The following is a 21,513-nucleotide window of genomic DNA, read 5'->3' as shown; positions in this document are numbered from 1 at the left end:
ATTATAGGGTTTGTCTTCCTAGAACTTCAGACGGTGGTCTTTGTCACCCTGCTTGGAGGCGAGGACACGTTTGTAGAAGTAGCAACATTGAGCCGTAAGTCAAAGTGCCATATGATTATTTCTTATGTTCACAATCTTTGTTTGTGTTAGGCACTTACCTGGAGGGAGGAATATACCCGTGTTTTGCGTTCTCCCGACAACTTTAACGGTACTGTTTTTCAGCAAAAGGAAGAAACCTTTGAGAACCAACTTGTGGAAAAGAACTTGAATAAGAAAGGCAGGGTTTTTTCAGTTTTCGTTTATTGTTTTCTTTTTCTCCATTGTTTACTATTTATAATTACAATAATTGAAGAATTGCAGCCTGTGTTGAGGTTCACAGCCCTGGGGAGAGGGGTAAGGTGAGTGGGTTGCTAATTTTATTCTCTGGCCAGATCAGTATTTTCCTTGGAAGAACTTTGGTGTTGCAGGAAAACGATGGAAATGTTCTGTGACTTCTATAACCGCCCTGTTTAGGTATCATTACAGGGTGGTACTGCCCCAGCATAGCACTTGATCCTATGCTGAGAGCCTGACCTTCTCAGAGTGGGTGGGTTTCATTAGTTTGTCTTCTGGGGAAGAAAGGATAGACACAGAGAAGCAAAGATCTACTTTGAGCAGGAATAAGCTGGTTGAACATAAACTGTACCTAACATGTGGCTCAAGGAGGTCGCTGATGCAACGGAAGTACTCTGACAAAGGAAAAGCTGAATGCTGAATAGAAAAAAAAAAGCTGTTTTAGCATTTTAGTCATACACTGCTGAGGTGACTAAATTCACATCAGTGCCGTGCATGGAGGAAATTTCTGAGACACCTTGTTTAGACAGTACGTTTAAAAATAACCATCTCTCAGCCAAGGAAGATGTGGCTCTCCAGCCACCTGGAGAAACGGGAAACTGGAAATGCATGGGGTAGAAAGGGACGGGGAAGGGGGGCGGGGAAGGAGGGGGGATGCCGTCTCTGCTTGTACACCACCTGCTCCGCCTGGGTTGGGGCCACCCCGGCCCTGCTCCACGAAGCAGGGCCAGAGGCACTCAGGCTGAGGAAGAGGTATCTACAGCCTGACCCTGCCGCCTCTGCCCTCTTCCACGCTGGCATCGGCATGTGTCCAAACAGAGAGAGCCGGTTTGCATTCTTTCACGAGGCCAGCCTTGATCTGGAAAAGTCAATCAGGCTCACTGCTCACCCAGTCATTTACTTTTATTTATTTATTTATTTATTTATTTATTTTAAACATTGAAGGTTTTTTGGGTTTTTTTTTGTGGCTGTGTTGGGTCTTTGTTTCTGTGCGAGGGTTTTCTCCAGTTGCGGCAAGCGGGGGCCACTCTTCATCGCGGTGCGCGGGCCTTTCACTGTCGCGGCCTCTCTTGTTGCGGAGCACAGGCTCCAGATGCGCAGGCTCAGTAGTTGTGGCTCACGGGCCTAGTGGCTCCGCGGCATGTGGGATCTTCCCGGACCAGGGCTCGAACCCGTGTCCCCTGCATTGGCAGGCAGATTCCCAACCACTGCGCCACCAGGGTAGCCCCTGACCCAGTCATTTGAATCCCAGCTGACTTGATCCAAAAGCTGTGGCACCAGTTGGAGTTCCCAGAAGTGACCAATCTGGGATTCTCCGGGAAGCAGAGCTAAAGGACCAGGCAGCTAGCTAATGCATCTTTGCCCCTGCCAGACCATCAATCCCCCCAGGGGTGACTCATAAAGGGGCAAGGATGGGGCCAACTCAGGGAGCTCAGGGGGCTCAGTGGAGCACTGTGACGCGAGGTGTGATGTGAACTCACAGGATTAGGGTCAGTCCTCTTCTGCCTGAAGGGCTTACTTCCTTTACCGTTTCGCGGTGGGTGTGTATGTTCATTTTAATGAGACTCGTCTAAGACCCTGTATTTAGTTACATATTGATTGTGGTTTGCTCTCAATTACTGCCCCAGGTTGGATAGTGTTCCCCCGAAACTGCATGTCCGCCCAGAACCTGTGAATGTGACCTTATTGGGAAATAGGGTCTTTGCAGTTGTAATCAAGTTAAGGTGAGGTCACACGGGGTTAGTGTGGGCCCTGATACAATGATGGGGTCCTTATGAGAAAAGGGAGATTTGGACACAGACACACAGGAGAGACAGGCACGTGAAGATGGAGGCAGAGATTGGAGTGATGTAGCCACAAGCATCAGAAATAACCAGTAGAGACTGGGAAGAGGCAAGAAAGGGTCCTCCGGAGCCTTCAGAGAGAGGCCAACTCTGCCGACACCTTGGTTTTGGGCTATTAGCCTCCAGAACTGTGAGAGAATAAATTTTGCTATTTTAAGCGTCCAGGTTTATGGTACTTTGTTATGGCAGTCCTAGAAAACGTATACAGTTCCCTTTATACGTTTTTAAAATGGGTGTGCTTCAATTTCTTCGTGGGTTTTTATATTTTAAGTGCTTTATACTTTAATTAGGAGATTACACTTTGGTATAAAAATCAACTAAATACAAATTTTTCTGATTTTTCCTTAAAAAGACATTGAGAAATAGCTCCCAAAGAATCACCGTTTACCAGATGAAGAATATATACACGAACAAAAAAGTCAAATGCCCACCTTGCATGTATGATTGGTTAGCGTATTTGGAGAGAGAAGATTGTCCTTAAATCTTACTCAATCCACCAGAAACTGCTCTGCTCCCTGGACAGAGCTTTTGCTTCTATTTCTGCTGCATCTTCCTGCAAGTGCTCACCACCAATCCCGCACGTACCAGGAGAACATGGGGAAGGCTCGGAGCAACCCAAGTCTGCGGTCAGAACTATTCAAGAAGACCTGTGCAAATGGTGAGTATGTAGCATCTTGTCTGCATGTAAAGTACAAAACGCATGATAAGGAAACTCACAAAGAAGAAAAGCTCTGGTCAGATCCCAGCATCTTGGTCAGCAGATTACTAGTTATCTGCTGAGAAAAGCAAGCAGTTTTCCAGTAAGAAGTCTTCTTGCTGTTCTTCCTCTTCTCCCCAATCTCTTAATGTACAAGTGTCTCAGACTTTCTTTTCTCTGTCAACGCTGGTGATCTCACCCAGTGCAATGGCTTAAATGCCAACAGCATCCAAAATCATAACATCGAGTCCAGACCTCTCTCCCACACTCCAATGGCCAGCTCAGTCTCCATACCTGGATGGCCAGTGGGCGTCTCTGACTGAGCACATCCACAGCTGAATTCCCAGGCCTCCTCCAGCTGCCCCGCACGTGTGCTACTTACAACCTTGCCTGGCTTAGTTGATGGCAACTCCTTCCTTCCAGTTTCTCAGGCCAAAACCTTGGAGGTTTCTTTACTCACCTCTTCTTTCACAGCCCATATGTTGGCTCTGCTTTCAGAACCTATTCAGAGTCTGGCAGGCGGGTTGCCTGAGACAAGGATGGGATGCAGCAGAGACGCAGCAGGCAATAGCTGCAGTCCGCACCCCGAGATGGCTGCAGGCTGAGAGTGAGCAAACGCTGCCCTCAGGAAAGGAGTCGGTGGACATCAGGGCCCGGCCACCGAGCCTGGACCGTGCAAGCCGAGGACAGGGTTTCCGTAACAGGGATCTGAGCACGGGGCAGGCGGAGAACCCATGTCACCCCCTGCTGAGAGGTGATTCTTTACAACTTCCTTCCTTAACCCAAGAGTCTCAGAAACAAGAGGACGTTCACGCAGCAGACGTGGACACCAGACAGGCCCGAGCCAGCAGTGTGGACCAGATCCCTCTTCTACTACCGCAGGGGCTGCTCTGGAGGCTGGAACGAGGCTGCGCCTGCAAAGGAGGTCAAGAGGCCCCGGTTTGGAGAGACTTCGAGAGAGCGGGTGGAGGAAGAGTTTGCCATGGGGGCCCGTTTCTGAAACATTCGATTCCAGCAAGGAGGCCAGACAGTGTGCATGATGAGGGACAGGGACAGCAGCTTCCAGGCCTTGTGTCTTAGGGGCCTCAGTAGGATCCACGGTTGGAGTTGGATTAGGCCCTAAGGGTCAAGTGGGTAAACTTCTCACCCTGTAAGCGTGAAGGGCATCACCGTGTCCTCAGGTGGCCTCTCCCATCAGCTCCTGCTTTCCTGTCTCCCCGGCTTCCCAAGTCTCCCCAACTGCACACACTGTACTCCATCCCCAGGCCACACGCGCTGCCAGACCCTCCCGGGGCCAGCTGGCCATGGGCCCCGCGAAGCAGCCTCAGACCATGGCTCCTTTTGCTTCTCCTTTCTACCCTCGCATCTCATTCCACTGGCCAAGGCCTTCGGGCTGGGCTTTAACCAAGGGTGGGTCTGCTCTCCTCCCCTGAGCTGCTCCTAAGACTGGGCCTCGTCCAGAACCCGGGTGCTGATGTGGCCCTGCTGCCCCCCACTCCCACCCCAAGAGCTGGTACGGTCCTTGGAGGAAGGACCTTCGAGATGCTGTCTCGCACCCCTGGCTGTGGGGCCTCTCCGGCCGGGCCGTAGCGCCTGGTCCTGGGACTGCCCGGAGGATGCTGAGTCCCCTGCGTTCTCTCACCCTGGGCTTGGGGTCCCTGGAAGCCATTGCCGTGTCGGTTTTCTGTTCCCTGGTTCACCACTCGCCACAGGCTTCTCCCCTATCGAGCTTGCTTCTTTGTGCCTCGTGCCCAAGTCCCCCTCTTGGTTCCAGCTTGGTTCTCTGGAGCAGCAGAGGACACAAGTAATCCCCTGCTGCACGGGAACTCTTCACAACTTCCCTCCTGCAAGCTGAGCACCCTCACTTATGCTGGTTTCCATACCGAGCTCCACGATGGCGTGCACTTTGCTGGGAGGCACCACCCGTGGGGACCAGACTAAGTGTTCAAGTGCTCAGAGCTGAGGCTCACGCCCTGCCTCTAAGGACTCTGGGCAAAGGAGGAGTCTATGTAAGACAAAGGTTTGCTTTTGAGTCCAGTCCCTAGTTATGTTTTCGGTATAAATGAAATTCCTTCACGCTCAGCAGCAATACCCAGGGAGGCCCCTCGATTCTCAGCTCAAGTCCATGTTCTAGGTGCTCCCATGGACCAAGTGAGGGGATCCTCCAGGCTCTCTGGAGGGACAAGAAAGGCTACCTGCTCTTTTTCTGGAAGGAAGAGTACTGAGGGCATCTTCCCCGACCCTAGGCTGCAATTGCTGGGGCAACAAAAATGTGCTCTGCGAAGGCAAGCTGCCTACAGGCCGCTGTGCTTCTGTGCGCTGAGAGGTCTGCGAACATCTCAGGCCAAACCTCCTTCCAAACATGACCCTGACCTCAGTGGCTAAAATTCCTCTATTTGGGGCTCCTTTGGGTTTGGTTGTGCAAACTGGTGTTCTGGGCGGGCTCACAGGTTTCGAACGCCTCTGCTTTTCCACCAGACACACCAGCAAGAGGCCTTTCTGTGCAAAGGGGTTGGGTCACAGGTCTCGAGCTCTGGTTGGAAGGAGACAGTCGGAAGGGCCCTGGAAGTGGGAGGATCAGCCCAGGAGACTGGGAAAGGCAGCGCCACGGGGAGGAAGTGGGATTTGGAAAGCAAATGTTTCCCACTGTACCTTCCTGGAGATCTCTCTCCCCCTCTGGTGGTGTGAGTCCTGGCAGATAGAGGGTTTCCTAGGAAGTAACATGGATGGCAGCACTTTGTCATGTTGTGACAACTGGTGCGTGTGCACACGTGTGTGCATGTGTATATGTACGTGTGTATGAGTGCATACACGCGTATAGACGTGAGCATGTCTGCATGTGTACACACGTGTTCCTGCACACGTACATGTGTGTATGTGTATTGTGCGTGTGCGTGTGTATGTGGGTGTTGTGCAGGTGTATGTGTGCACACGTGTGTGTGTGTGCATGCCTGCACGTGCACCGCAGGCTGCAGGAACTAAAGCTCTGGGCCCTCACTTGTCAGGAGGCTGCTCTGTCTCCAGCCCAAGCTGAACTGCAGACATCTAAAGAAATAATAATTTTGCTAGCTGCCTGAAATGACCCTGACCAGGTTACGTAGTATCTCTTGCTGAAAAATAACTGGAGCATTGTTGTGAGGATGAAACGAGACAGCTTCTCTGAGTGCCATTCACTGGGCCTGACATTATTTTAAGTGTTTGATAAATACTATGTGCCTGCCACCAGCACCAATAAGAACCAGTACTCTAAATGTTTCTCTCTTCTTTCTGCAGCCAAAGAATAAGTTCTTTCATGGGCGTCATCATGGCTGCTTGCCCCTGGATGACAACAGCGAGCTCATGGCAGGCTTTCTTTCCTAACCCCTTTCAGCCACCAACTCCCTTTCAGATGCAGCAGGAGCTGAGGCCAGCAGGCGGGCGAAGCTGGCAGGCCTCCTGCTTTGCCCCAGCTTCCTTTCCTGGGCAGAAGGGGAGTGGGACCAGCAGGAGGGAGCCCTTGGCCATGACCAGAGCTCCGCATCTGGAGAGAGAGAGGAGCTGGGGAAGACCCGTTCGCTTAACCCGTCTCCCAGGCAGTGGTCCGCCAGCCCTGAGTCTGCGGAGGGTTCATTCTGCAGCGGGGGAGCCCAGAAAGCAGAGTGCCCTGTTCCCTGTCAGCCTGCGGCTGCCGTAGCACCTACCACAGGGCAGCCAACGGTGGACCTTTCACTACTGTTGGGATTGCAGAAGTGTCCCCTGAGTGGGTCTGGACCCCAAGAGTATATAGAGTCATGAGTGAGCAAAGGAAAGGAACAGCCCGCCAGAAGGGATCTGGCCTGTGGAAAAGCAAGAATCAGCAGAGACATTCCACCACTTGAACCAAAAGTAATAAAAAGTAAAATTGAAGAGAATTACGGCATAAAAACACTTTGTGGAAACAAGAAACATGACTCTTGCATTTAAAATTTCAATTGATGAATTAAAGTAGAGGATGGTTGAGATCTGAATTAGTGGCCCAGAAGATTTACTGAAAAGAAGAGTCTCAAAATGTAGAACAGGGCTTCCCTGGTGGCGCAGTGGTTAAGCCTCTACCTGCCAATGCAGGGGACATGGGTTTCGAGCCCTGGTCTGGGAAGATCCTACATGACTCGGAGCAACTAAGCTTGTGCACCACAACTACTGAGCCTGCGCTCTAGAGCCCGCGAGCCAAAACTACTGAAGCCCGCACGCCTAGAGCCCGTGCTCTGCGACAAGAGAAGCCACCACAGTGAGAAGCCTGCGCACTGCAACTAAGAGTAGCCCCCGCTAGCCGCAACTAGGGAAAGCCCACGCACAGCAACGAAGACCCAACGCAGCCCAAAAAATGTAGAACAAAATTACAAACAGATGGAAATATTAAAGGAACAGATAACATACTTGAAAGTTAGATCCAGAAGACCTTACATGTGGATAGTAAAATTCCCAGAAAGGTAAATGAACTAGGTAGAGGAGAAGCAATAATTAAAAAAATAATAATAATAATAAAAAACTCCTGTGTGCTAAAAAAAGACTTGAGTGCTCAAAGTGAATAAATTTACCAGATCCCAGGCTTGATTAATAAAACAGCCACTTAAGGAATATCCTAGTAAAATTTCTGAATTCCAAGAGAAAAGAGAAAAATCTTTCATACTCTGGACTAAAAGGAAAACAATCAGTGTGGCACTGGATTTGTCTTCTAGAACACTGAAAGCTAGAAATGGTGGAATAACATTTAAAACTACTGAGAGAAAAGCAGCCAAGATTACTGTACAACTATTAGGGTAAAAGACAAATATTCAACATTATGCAAAGATTCAGAGAATAAATCATAATCTACTTCCATTTGATGAAAATATTATACTTGAGGACTCTAATCAAACAACAAATAAAGCAGAAAAAAAGACCTGAAGATTGGAGTGATGGGCAATGAGCTTTGCAGTGTGTGTGTTGTGATATATGTAAAATGATAGCGTGGTCAGGAATGTGTAACATAAGTGCTAGATAAGGATCTTGGAATAGAAACGATTCTACAAGCAAAACTGTAATAAGAGCCGGGAACTAAAAGCACTGAACTACCGGATTGTGCAGTGGCCTGTGTGTTCCATCTGGGTCCAGGAACCCGCAGGGTAGTTGTAACGTTCTCAAGCTTCCTTCTTATTAATGAGGTAACGGAGTGCCATAGTGGAGAGACATCGTTTGCTCTGTGTTTTGTTTTTACATACAGTGGTAGAGAAATATTTGTCCCTATGTGCCAGGTGTAGGATGGTATCCACTAGGAAAATGGAAAATTATGGTAGAACTTTGCATTTCTCAAGTCAGCTAAGGACTGACAGAAATCCACACCTGCTCCTTGCCTCATCCCCACTCCCCAGCCCCACATCCTGGAAGGTCTCCATTTCCTTGGCTAAGGATACAGAAACTTGAAGAGATCACACAGAAGCAGAAAAGTGTGTTTTGGTGTAGCTGGAATCCTGGATCTGAGAGGCTTAATTCTGCTTTGCTTCACAGTCCTATATTTTTAGGACTTGCAATTCTGTTCAGGGAGAATTTATACAAACAACCCTAATACTTCCATTTCAGGAGTGAACACAAACATGCAGATCTGCTGGTTCTTGAGCCCAATTCAGAGCCATCAAGGCCTCGTCTCTGGAGCTGGAGTGGGAGTCAGAGTCAGTGTGCAGGCACCCTGAGTGGCCCCTCGGCATCCATCTTTCCAGTAGGAAAGCAGCTTGCCTGTAAATCTCCTAACTAACAAGAAGGAAAAGGGAGACGGGAAGGAGAATGTGATCACATCGGCAAACTCAAGGAAAAGAGAGGAAACAACAGTATAAAGTAAATAGTAAGCAAAGTAGTATGTAAGGTTTAAAATCTATAATCTTTGTTACACTAAGTGTGCATAGGCTGAATTCCCTAAAAGACAGAAATCATAATCTATATGTTGTTTATAAGAAGCACACTTAAACCAATCAAGATAGGATGAAAATGAAGGCATAGGCAAGGTGATCCAGGCAAATACAGGGAGGAAAAAACCCAGAAGTGGCAATATTAACCTAAGACAAAGTAGTGTTTAAGATTACTAATACAAAACAAAATAGAAAGAGGCCTTATAATAAAGGCAGACTTTATGAAAAAAATATAATCTGTATAAATCTGTATTCACCAAACAACATAGCAGCTAAATGTATAAAGCAAAAATGATTAGGAATGCAAAGAGAATGTCGGAAAAGTGTGACTGTAGTTGAAGATTTAAGAAATAAACTTCTTTTAAAGGAAATTTCCAAACATACATAGAAGAGGAAAGAATTACACTATGTTATAAAAGTGTTATGACTCCTGTGTTTTCATCACCCAGCTTCAAAAATTATCAACATGGTGCCAATTATGATAGGAGATTTTAATGTATCAATCTCAGAATGGCCAACCTACTAGATAAAAGGCATGTAAAAACAGAGAAATTGAACAAGATAATCAACGAATACAGTTTAATAGATGTGCAGTTTTATATACAGAGAACTTTGCATTCAAGAAATACACTAGTCCCCCTTTATCTGTGAGGGATACATTCCAAGACTCCCAGTGGATGCCTGAAACCACGGACAGTGCCAAACCCTCTATATGCCATGTTTTCTCCTATACATACGTACATACCTATGATAAAGTTTAATTTATAAATTAGACACAGTAAGAGATTAATAACAATAACCAGTCATGAAATAGAAAAATTTTAACAATATACTATAATAAAAGTTACGTAAATGTGGTCCCTCATTCTCAAAATGCCTTACTGTACAAATTTAATGCCTTTTCCATCTTAACTAAGCGCTTATCACACACTGTGGCTGTAACTTTTGCAGTTTGAATTTCAACAGCAAAACTAGCATGAATTTGTTTTTTCTTCACAATTTCATGGATAGAAGATTCATTATCTTAGCAACCTCAGCATATGATTTTATTTCCTTATTAAGTCAAGAACTTTTCGCCTTTTCACTTACTGAAGCACTTTGCAGCTTCTCTTTGGCATATTCGCATTGCCAGCATCACTCCTCTTGCATTTTGGGGTCAATATTAAGTAGAATAAGGGTTATTAGAATACAAACTTTTTGATACCATGACAGTCAGTCTGATAATTGAGTCAGCTAATGACCAAGAAACAGACATTTCTCCGAAGAAGAAATACAAATGGTCAATAAGTGCATGAAAAACATGCCCAGTATCATTAGTCATTAGGGAAATGCAAATCAACAACAAGCTACCACTTCATACCCACTAGGATGGCTGTAAGAACTAGTGTGAGCAAAGATGTGGAGAAATGAGAATCCTTTGCTGGTGGGAAGATAATAAAATGGTGCAGCTGCCCTGGAAAATGTGTCAGTTCCTCAAAAATGTAAACATAGAATAGGATCCAGCAATTCCCTCTTGGGTATATACTCAGCAGAGTTGAAAACTTATATTCATACAAAAAGTTGTATACAAGTATTTATAGTCACATTGTTCATAATACCAAAAAAATGGAGCAACAACCCAAATATCCATCATCTGAAGAATGGAAAAATAAAATGTAGTGTATCCATACAATGGAATGTTATTCAGCCACAAAAAGGGATGGAATTCTGATACATGCCACATACAACATGGATGAACCTTGAATACATGATGCTAAGTGAAAGAAGCCAGTCCTGTAAGACCACATAGTGTATGATTCTATTTATGTGAAATGTCCAGAATAGACAAATCCATAGAGACAGAAAGTAGAGAAATTGTTGCTGTGGGCTGGGAAGAGGGGGATGTGAATGCTACTGGCTATGGAGTTTCTTTTTGAAATGATAAAAATCTTCCATTCATAGGGGTGATATTTGCACAACATTGTGAATATATTATAAACCACTTAATTATATACTTTAAATGGTGAATTTTATGGTATGTGAACTATATATATCTCAGTAAAAGTTAAATATATGTATATTTCACATATATATATTTATGGAAAAGATCAATGACAGAGAAAACCTTAATTTTAAAAAGCAGAAATTTTACTGGCTATGTTATCTGATCACAGCAATTCAATTAGATAGATAAGAGATAATAAAAGTACACATTACAAAGATGGTCAAAATGATATTTAAAACTTGAAAGTTAAGAAACACTCTCCAGGGCTTCACTGGTGGCGCAGTGGTTGGGAGTCTGCCTGCCAGTGCAGGGGACACGGGTTCGAGCCCTGGTCTGGGAGGATCCCGCGTGCCGCGGGGCAGCTGGGCCCGTGAGCCACAATTGCTGGGCCGGCGCGTCTGGAGCCTGTGCTCTGCAATGGGAGAGGCCGCGATAGTGAGAGGTCCGCGCACCACAATGAAGGGTGGCCCCCGCTCGCCGCAACTAGAGAAAGTCCTCGCACAGAAACGACGATCCAACACAACTAAAAAATAAATAAATAAATTTATAAAAAAGAAACACTCTCCACCATTATGATCCAATAATACGAAGTGCTGGTGAGGATGTGGAGCTACTGGAATGCTCATACATTGCTGGTGGGAATGCAAAATAGTACAGACACTGGGGAAAACTGTTTGACAGTTTTTATAAAGTTAAACACAAACCTACCATATGACCCAGCAATCCCACTTCTGGATATTCACCTAAGTAAAACGAAAACCTATGTTCACACAAAAACCTCTATGGGGATATTTTTAGCAGCTTTATTGATAATTGCTGAGACCTGAAAACAACCCAAATGTCCATCAACTGCTGCCTAGATAAACTGGTACATACATACAATGGGAAACTGCTTGGCAATAAAAAGAAATGAACTATTGATACATGCAGCAGTGTACATGAATCTCAAATGTATTCTGTTAAGTGAGAGAAGCCAGACTCAAAAGGTTCAAATTCTAGGATTCCATTTATATGATGTTCTAGAAAAGGAAAAACTACAGGGATGGAGAACAGATCAGTGATGGCCAGGGTCTAAGACTTGGTGGAGAGTTTGACTGCAAAGTGGTAACACAGAGGAATAACGTGGGGGGCAGGGGAAGTGTGATGGACCTGTTAGTATCTCTATTGTTGTGGTTGTGAGATGGTATTTGTCAGAATGTATAGAACTGTAATTAAAAAGAGTCAATTTTACTGAATGTAAATTTGAAAAGAAAGAAAGAAAAATATCCTTCAAAATAACTCTTGGAACAAAAAAACAAAACAAAACCCACCAAAAATCAAAATTAAAGTTTCTTTAACACTCTGTGCCAAAATATACAGGGTATAGTTAAAGCTATATTCCAAAGAAAAGTTATAGCCTTAAATCCCTTCATAATTAAAGAATAAAAACAAAAATATAAAATAACTTAGCAGTCATTTTTAAAATTTAAAAAAGAAAAATAAAAAAGTACAAGAAAAGGAATTAAAAACAATGCTGAAATCAGTGAAATAAAAAACCAAAATATTTTTACAAGAACAAATAAATCCTAGAGTTATTTGAATAACTCAGTATAGAAAAAGCCCTCTGAGCCTGACTACAAGTTGAAAAAGGAAAATGGAAATATAGCCACAGCTACATAGATATTAAAATAATTTTAAGAGAATATCACTTGCAATTCTTTGACAAAACTTGAAAACTTAGAGGTAATGGATGATTTCTTAGAAACTGTACAATTGTCAAAATTGATGAAAGAATAATAGAACAATTACTGTAGAAAAAAGTGAAATGTTGATTGAGAATCTGCCATTAGCACAATGTCACAGTTGAGTGCTATCTAATCTTTAAAGAACAGTTCATTCCAATGTTATTTAAACTATTCCAGGCCATAAAAATAGTTCATTCATTCATTTATGAGTCCTGCATCATTTACATCAAAACCTGATAGATGAATCAAATAATGTAGTTATAAATCAATCTCCCTTATAAATAGAGATGCAAAAAATTTTAAGTAAAATATTAGCAAACTGACTCAATCAACATATCATAAAATGATAAATTCTGATTAGGAATGCAAGGTTGATTCAATATCAGGAAATCTATTGATATAATTCAATCACAATTCAGAATATCAATAAAATCCTTATCTATAATCATACCAACAGATGCAGAAGAGTCATTTGATAATAATCAGCATTCATTTTTTAAAAAAAACTCTAAATAAAATAGGCATAGAATGAAAGAAAATGACTTGTGCATAATTATACCAGATTCACTGGAGCGAAGAACAAAAATCAAAACAAAAACTAAGAAAAAAGCTGTGTCTATTATTGATAATATCTTACACTTTCATGACTCTTCATTTTTGTCAAAACACTTTCAGAAACATCGTCCCACTGTTCTCACAACTCTGTGAAGCCCGAGTTTGAGAACAAACTTTAATGGTGCTGTGCTTCATTTTTCACGTTTGGAAAAGAAGACTTGATCTAAGTGATGCCTGAGACCCATGCAGTGATGGACCCACTTCTGGCTGAAGTCGCCAAGTCAGCAGCAGAGGACGCAGAGACCCGCGGTTTCCAGCTCCACTCCCTTCCCTGTGCCTCGTGGAGAAACCAGGGCCCGAGTCCTCCTCATTCCAGGCAAGTACAGGCTCTGGAGCCCCAGCTGTGGGGCTATGTTTTTGTTGCCATTTTGGAAGAAGAAAATTAAGAAAAACCATCCTTTGTTTAGGGTTTGCCCTTTTGGGGTGGGGGAGAATGAATTTTCATTTTCTTGTAATTTCAAACATGCAAAAATGTTGGAAGCATAGCACAAAGAACCCTGTTATGCCCCCTCTCAGATGCACCAATTATTTACATTTTGCTCAATTTGGTTTATTTGAACAATAAATTACTCTATTACTCTATTAATGTAAACATTCTTCTTCCTGAACTGATTGAGAATAAGTTGCTGATCCTGTACCCCTTTTGTCCCTAAATACTTGAGTGTGTTCTCTTGCGTAACCGCAGGGCAATCAGAAGCAGGAGACATTTATACAACACCACTAGCTAATAACAATCCCAATTTACATTTCATATTTTTCTCATCTGGAATTGAAGCCCAGATCATGCAGTATCATTTCTCTTCAGTCTATTTCAATGTGGAAACATTTCGCAATATTTCATTGTCCTTTGTGAGCTTGTGGAAGAGCAGGAGGCAGTTTTACAGAGTTTCTCTGAGAAGGAGAGAAGCATCCCCGACACCCAGGCACTGGCAGATCCCGCCAGTTGGGCCCTGGTGCTGCTCTGAGCAGCCGGCACCCACAGGAAGGGATCAGTGTTCTGCTGAAACCCAGCGATATCACAGAACCCCAGGGCCACTCTGTGACCATGCTGGATCATGACAAAAACCAAACCACCTTATGATCATGTCTCAACACAGAGAAAACACGACCATTGCCAAAGCTGCAAAGTACCGGACACCCGCTCTGGCTGATAAGTGACAGCTGCTCTAGCCTGCCCTCCCCATAGACAGGATTAAGACGTCTGGGCATAACTTACCCCTGTGTCTCAATAGTAACCAACCCAGAGCAAAGCCCATGCCCTTAAACCCTCCTCCATACCACCTGTCCCAAATCCCATAGGTCCTCCTAACACACTTTGATAGGACGAAGAATAAGGCTGGCTTGTCCAAACACAGGGATGCTGCTGGCCATCTTTGATTGATCCTCCCAACTGGGGCTGGTTTGGGGTTTCCTTGTGATTAGACAAAGAAGCTGACAGATCTAGGATGGACACTGACTGAATTTTAGAAAATAACTTGGCCTGGGTGGCTTTTTCAACAACCTTAAATTTTCCTTAAATGTGATCCGAGAGATCACGGGGCCCCAGTTGTGGGCCAGAGGGGCCCTGCAGTCACTTTGGCCATCCTCAGACAATTCTCCAAATTATTGTGGAGCATCTTGTTGTCCCAGAAAGTAAGGATGCTTTCCCGGACGGGTAGTAGAAATGGCAGTTCCTCAGTCGGAACTGGCTCCTTTTCTCTGAAATGCTTGTTCATGTCCTTTGCCTATTTTCTCTTGGGTTGTGTTTTCTTACTTATTGATTTCTAGGAGGTCTTTATGTATATTTGGTAGTAATCTTTCAACAGTGATATTTACGGCAAATACCTTCTTCCGTTTGTAATTTGTCTTTTCACTTTCTTTAGGGTGTCTTCTGTTTGTTTTTTAAATTGTGTGTGTTTTTTTATTTTTTACTTTTTATCATGGAAAATTTCAAACACATAAGAGTCGAAAGTATAATATAATGAATCCCCAGATACCTGGGTTTTAACAATACACCAGTTTTTAACAATTATCAATGAGTGACTGAAGGTATTTTTGATGAAAAAAAGTTATTAATTTTAGGTAGTCAAGTTTATCGGTATTTTATCATTAGGGATTCTATGGTCTTATTTATTTTTAAAATAAAGTTTTTCTTTGGGGATAATTTTAGATTTACGGAAGAGTTGCAAGGATGGTAAGTCCAGAGTTCCCGTCTCCCCTGACCAGTTTCCATTTTCCCTCACGTTATCCTACATTACCATGGGACATTGTTAAAATGAAGACACCAACACTGGTGCATTACTATTAACTAAACTCCACACTCTGTTTGGATTTTGCTGATTTTTCCATTCACAGCCTTTTCTGTTCCAGGACCTCACGCAGGAAACCACAGTGCATCTGGTTGTCGCATCTCTTAATCTGCTCCAGGACCGTTTCTCTGGCTTTCTTTGCTTTTCGTGCCCTGACACTTTTGAGGAGTAGTGGTCAAGTATTTTGTAGATAAGGCCTTATTTAAAAATTGGTCCTTACTTGCAGGCTAGAAGAAGTCACCTATGTTTTCTTCTAAAAGTTAAATTTTTTTCTCTTGACATTCAAGTTCTTAATCTATTCAGGATTTACTTGTATAGTGAGGATCCATGTTCATTTCTTTTTCCATAGAGATAACCAATTTTTTGTCACTGAGCAGCTTCTCTTTTCCCCAAGGACGTGCCCTGACCCCTAGGTCATATTTTAATGTTCCTCTTTTGCATGGTTCTGTTTCAGGCTATTTCATTCCGTTGGTCACTTTGCCTGTCTGCCAGTAACACAGTTGCCTTAATTACTCTAGCTTTATCCTGAGTCTTTGTGTTTAGCAGAGGTAGTCTTTTCTCTTTCATCTTCATCTTCAGAAGTGTCTTGGATAGTCTTTGCTCTTCCTTATGCATTTGTCATGTTTCATAAAAATGAACACATAAACTCTATTGTGAACTTTGAGGGGAGTTGCATCAATGCTATAGATCATTATGTGAATTATGACACTTTTAGGTTAAACTTTCCTGCCCATCAACATATAATATCATTCCCTTTATTTGGGTCTTCTTTAATGTTTTTCAATAAAGGTATACAACTTACTGTGTATAGGGCTTGCATATCTTTTATTAGATTTATTTCTAGGTTCATGAAGGTTTTTGTTACTATTAAATGGTGTCTTTTTTTTTTTAATAAATTTATTTATTTATTTATTTATTTTTGGCTGTGTTGGGTCTTCGTTTCTGTGCGAGGGCTTTCTCTAGTTGTGGCAAGCGGGGGCCACTCTTCATCGTGGTGTGCAGGCCTCTCACTGTCGCAGCCTCTCTTGTTGTGGAGCACAGTCTCCAGACACGCAGGCTCAGTAGTTGTGGCTCACGGGCCTAGTTGCTCCGCGGCATGTGGGATCTTCCCAGACCAGGGCTCGAACCCGTGTCCCCTGCATTGGCAAGCAGATCCTCAACCACTGCGCCACCAGGGGAGCCCTAATGGTGTCTTCTTAAAGTGAAATTTTCTAATTGGTTGTTGCTAGTGAGTAGAATAAAACTGTCATTTATATGCTTATATATATCATCTTCCCAAACTCTCTCTCCTTTTTATATCTAGTAATTTATTTGTTAATTCCCTTTAGTTTCCTATGAAGACAATCATATCATCATAAAATATTATAATTTTATTTCCTCCCTTTCCGTCCTTATGACTTGAATTTCTTTTTCTTGTCTTATTGTGCTGGCTGGGACATGTTGAATGGACATGGTAATAGTGGACATTGTTGCTCCATTGAGGAGTAAACTTTTTTCTTTATTCTAGATACGTCTTTATAAAATTAGAATAATCTATTCCTCAAATAGGTTGACTTGCCTGTAAGACAAACTGGGCTTGGTGTTTTCTTTAATGGGAAAGAGCCCATTTCTGACATACATCATGTTTAGAAAGTCACTAATTTTTCAAATGAAAACCTACTATGACATTTATTTTTCCAGTAAAAAGACTCTCCTTATCTGTCTGTCTATCTATCCATCTATCTATCTATCTATCTATCTATCTATCTATCTATCTATAGTGAAACCTTTGTAGTAGCTGACTCTGCTGTGTGGCTTTTGGGTTAAATATTAGCTGAACACTTTTGAAGGGCAAGTTTCTGATTAAAGAAACTGATTTCTTAAGTGCATTTTAAATGAACACACACACACATTTACATCATATTGTTCTTACCAAAATATTTTTGAGAAAATGACAGTGTTTTAAAATAAATTAATTCTCTGTGTGTGGATTGTTAAAAATCTCTTTTGTGATTCCAGGCTCACTTCTTTTTGACACTACATTCATGTCTCATCATGTCCCTCCTGACTTGCTGAAACATGATTACCTGGAAAGGAAGTTCTCCAAGGAGCAGAGATTAGTTCTGTGAGAAAGAGGAAGACAGACAGGCATCCATAGCAAGGCTGGGCATGTTTCTTAGGTCTCCTTTAAGATTCAGTCCTTGAAGAACAGATTGAACTCTTGCTCCCAAAGATAAGATCAACTTTTCAGAGGAAATGTCAAAAATTTAAGAAATAAGAACAAAGCTGTTTTTAATCATACCTTCACTCACATAGCTGTTTTGAATGCCTCCTATGTGCAAGGTTGACACTACCATAGTTGACACTAAGGATACAAAGAATAAATATGGAGCAGTTCTTGCCCTCAAGCAACTCACAGTCTAACAGTATTAATTTGGTAATTAAATATGCACAGGGTATTGTGGAAGGTGAAAGTGTGTGTTCAAAGACAGCTTCCTGGGGGAAGTGATGCTCCAGAGTAGGAACTAAGCCTACAGATGGTCCACAGCACACAATCAACACTTTGTTTTCAGTAAACAATGAATGATGACTCCCTGCTTCTACTAGGTCTGAGTTGAACTACCTAACACCCCAATTGCCTTACTGAAGCCAGCAAAAAAGCCAGACAATATGTTTAAAAAACATAGTCTTCCTAAAAGCATCAAAGAACTAAACAGATAGTGAAGAGTTACAAGGACAGGATGTGGGATGAGGCAGGAATCCAGGGAACGAAGTCCAGTATTGGGACTGCTTTTGCCTAGAGGACATTTGTTGACCCAGAAGAGGTGGGTGAGTGGCTGGCAGCACAGGGATAGCCTTCCAGGGCTAGGAGGACAAGCAATGGACTCGGGGCGGTGCAGGGGGTGGGCAGTCTTCAAGGGCTGCACCATAGGAATAAAGGAGAACCTGAAGTAACCATGATATTAACTGCAGCCTACTTTCAAGTCCTTTGGATTGTCTGGAAAAATCTCAACTGATACAATACTGAGGTAATAATGATTGTTGGTGTGCCTAAGACCTTGGCAGAAACTTAAGAAAAGCATCTCTGGAGGAAAATAACACCTATGCTTGGTCACAGCTTATTTCTATAAACAACTGTAAAACTGCAGTGATCAACGCAAGATCAAATATAGCCCACTACATGAGGCGCTGAGGCAAATAAATGAGAATTAGCACAAACAACAGACACTAGGAATAGACTCAGAGATACCGTAAGGTGCAGTTACTAGACAGAAACTGTAAACTCACAATACCTGTTATGTTCATGGAGATAAGCCAAACTTTAAAATTTTAGCAAAATATTATTTTTAAAAAATGACATTGCATATGTGAAAAAGAACTGCATCTGTCTGGATCCAGACAGAAAGTCAACCCCAGATAGGCTGTGCACTAAATGTGAAAGGCAAAACAATGAAACTTTTAGAAGATGAATAACGTAGAAGAATATTTTCCTGACCTTGCATTAACACTATTTTTTTTTAAAAAAATGATCAATACATGTGCCTACATTAAAATTAGGAACTTCTGTTCATGAAAAGACACTAGGAGGAGAGTAGAAAGGCCAGCACAGACTGGGAAAAAATCCTTGCAGCCTCGCTAGCTGACAAAGCGGCTTCTATCTAGATTATTTAAAGATGTGCTGCCAATCAATAAGAAAAGGACAGATAACACAGCAGAAAAATTGGCAAGAGAATGAACTTTACAAAAACAGAAATCCAGGGGCTTAGTAAACATATGAGAGGATGCTCAATCGCTTTAGTAATCAAGGAAATTAAAATTAAAATCACAATAATATACCACCACCAACCTACAGAATGGCTAAAATTTTAGAAACTGACTTCCAGGATGTGAAGCTACTGAAAAATTCATGCATTACTGGTGGCAGTAAATTAGAGCGATCACTTTAGGAAACTGATGGCTGTCTCCTAAAATTGAAAATACATATACATAGCCTGTGACCCAGCAATTCTACTCCTACCTTTATACACCCCACATATGCTCCTAGGAATTAACAGAGATGTGTCCGAATGTGCACAGCAGCATTGTTTCAAATAGCCCAAGACTGAAAAGAACCCAAGTGTCCATCAACAGCAGAATGGGTAGGTGGTGGTGTATTCGCGTAAGAAATGCAAAGAGAATTGTTTTCTCTGGAAGCCATGATGACAACGTGGATGAAGGGGCTCAAGTAACCGCGAAGTGATGCGGAGGAGCAGACCCCGAGCTACAGAAGCGTGAACGTGCCCCCAGAGACGCCCCCAGACCTGCAGTCCTATCTGCTTCCACCTCCCCCACCCCTTCTCCTTCTTGCAGTAAGCGGGGCGTTTCTTTCCCCATCTGCCCTGTGCTCTGGATCCCTCTCACTTTTTAAAATAATTAATTAATTAATTAATTAATTTTGGGCTGCGTTGGGTCTTCGTTGCTGCGCGTGGGCTTTCTCTAGTTGTGGCGTGCGGGGGCTACTCTTCGTTGCTGTGCGCGGGCTTCTCATTGCGGTGGCTTCTCTTGTTGCGGAGCACGGGCTCTAGGCGCGTGGGCTTCAGTAGTTGTGGCTCATGGGCTTCAGTAGTCGTGTCTCGCAGGCTCTAGAGCGCAGGCTCAGTAGTTGTGGCGCACGGGCTTAGGTGCTCCAAGGCATGTGGGATCTTCCCGGACCAGGGCTCGAGCCCGTGTCCCCTGCATTGGCAGGCGGATTCTTAACCACTGCGCCACCAGGGAAGCCCCCCTGCCCCCTCACTTCTGAACCTTTAACTCTTCCTCCTGATGGAGCCCCTCCTCTCCCAGTCTCCTTATCTCGGCAGCCCTGTGTCACTGTTGCCTCCCTGCTGAAGTGTATGCTCCCTGTGGGCAAGGTACACATCTGCCTGGACCACCCCACGCGGCGGGGGTTCGGAGGGCCTGGGCACACCGAGGAGGCTCCGTGACCAGTGTCTGAGGGCTGCACGGTCCCACCTCTGCCTTGACTGGCAGCGTGATGCTTCACAGGGCCCTTTCTCTTTTCCGGGCTCCCATCTCTTTGCCTGTGAATGAGCTCTCCTCCAGAGCTCCATGGCCCTCTGATCTTGGCACTGGCCCCTAGAACCTGTGACCTGGAGTGCTGTGAAGTGGATGGAGAGGGGAATAGTCTCCCCACCCTTGTTCCTCCACCTCGTTCTCAGAGGAGGTGCTGGGATGCGAAGCAGAAGGCAGGGGGGAGTCAGCTCAGTTAAACTGTGTGCCAGCGTCTGTGATAGGCTTCCCATATTTCCCCCTGTATTTCATTTATTTATTTATCTATTTATTTATGCAGATCAGGAAGTATATTAGTTTGCTGGGGCCGCCTTAACCAAATACAGAGACTGGGCAGCTTAAACAATAGAAATGTACTGTCTTTCTGTTCTGGAGGTGGGAAGTCTGAGATCAAGGTGCCAGTAGGGTTGGTTCCGCCTGAGGCTGTGAGGGAGAATCTGCTCCAGACCTCATTCCTTGGCTTGTGGATGGTCATCTTCATTCACTGTCTTCACATCATCTTCCCTTTGTGTGTGTCTGTCTATGTGTCCAAATTTCCCTTTTTAATAAGAACACAGTCATATGGGATTGGGACCCACCTAATGGTCTCATTTAAGCCTGATTGCTTCTTTTTTTTTTAAATTAATTTTTATTGGAGTATAGTTGCTTTACAATGTTATGTTAACTTCTACTGCAAAATGAATCAGCTATATATATATACATATATCCCCTCTTTTTTGGATTGCCTTCCCATTTAGGTCACCACAGTGCATTAAGTAGAGTTCCCTGTGCTCTACAGTAGGTTCTCATTAGTTGTCTATTTTATACATAGTATCAATAGGGTATATATGTCAATCCCAATCTCCCAATTCCTCCCACCGCCCCCTGTATTTTTTTTTAAAACTTTTATTTTTTTAAATATTTATTTATGGCCGTGCCATGCAGGAATGCAGGATCTCAGTGCCCCGACCAGGGATCGAACCCTTGTCCCCTGCAGTGGAAGTGCGGAATCTTAACCACTGGACTGCCAGGGAAGTCCCCCATCCTCTATTTTAAAAATAATTTAATTCTCAAATCTACCCCCTGAGGTGGTTTTTACAGGAGAGTGAGCTGAGGTTTAGAAA

This window comes from Balaenoptera acutorostrata, chromosome 3 (genome assembly GCF_949987535.1).
Source record: "Balaenoptera acutorostrata chromosome 3, mBalAcu1.1, whole genome shotgun sequence".
Lineage (NCBI taxonomy): Eukaryota > Metazoa > Chordata > Mammalia > Artiodactyla > Balaenopteridae > Balaenoptera > Balaenoptera acutorostrata.
Note: the sequence above shows the minus strand (reverse complement) of the source record.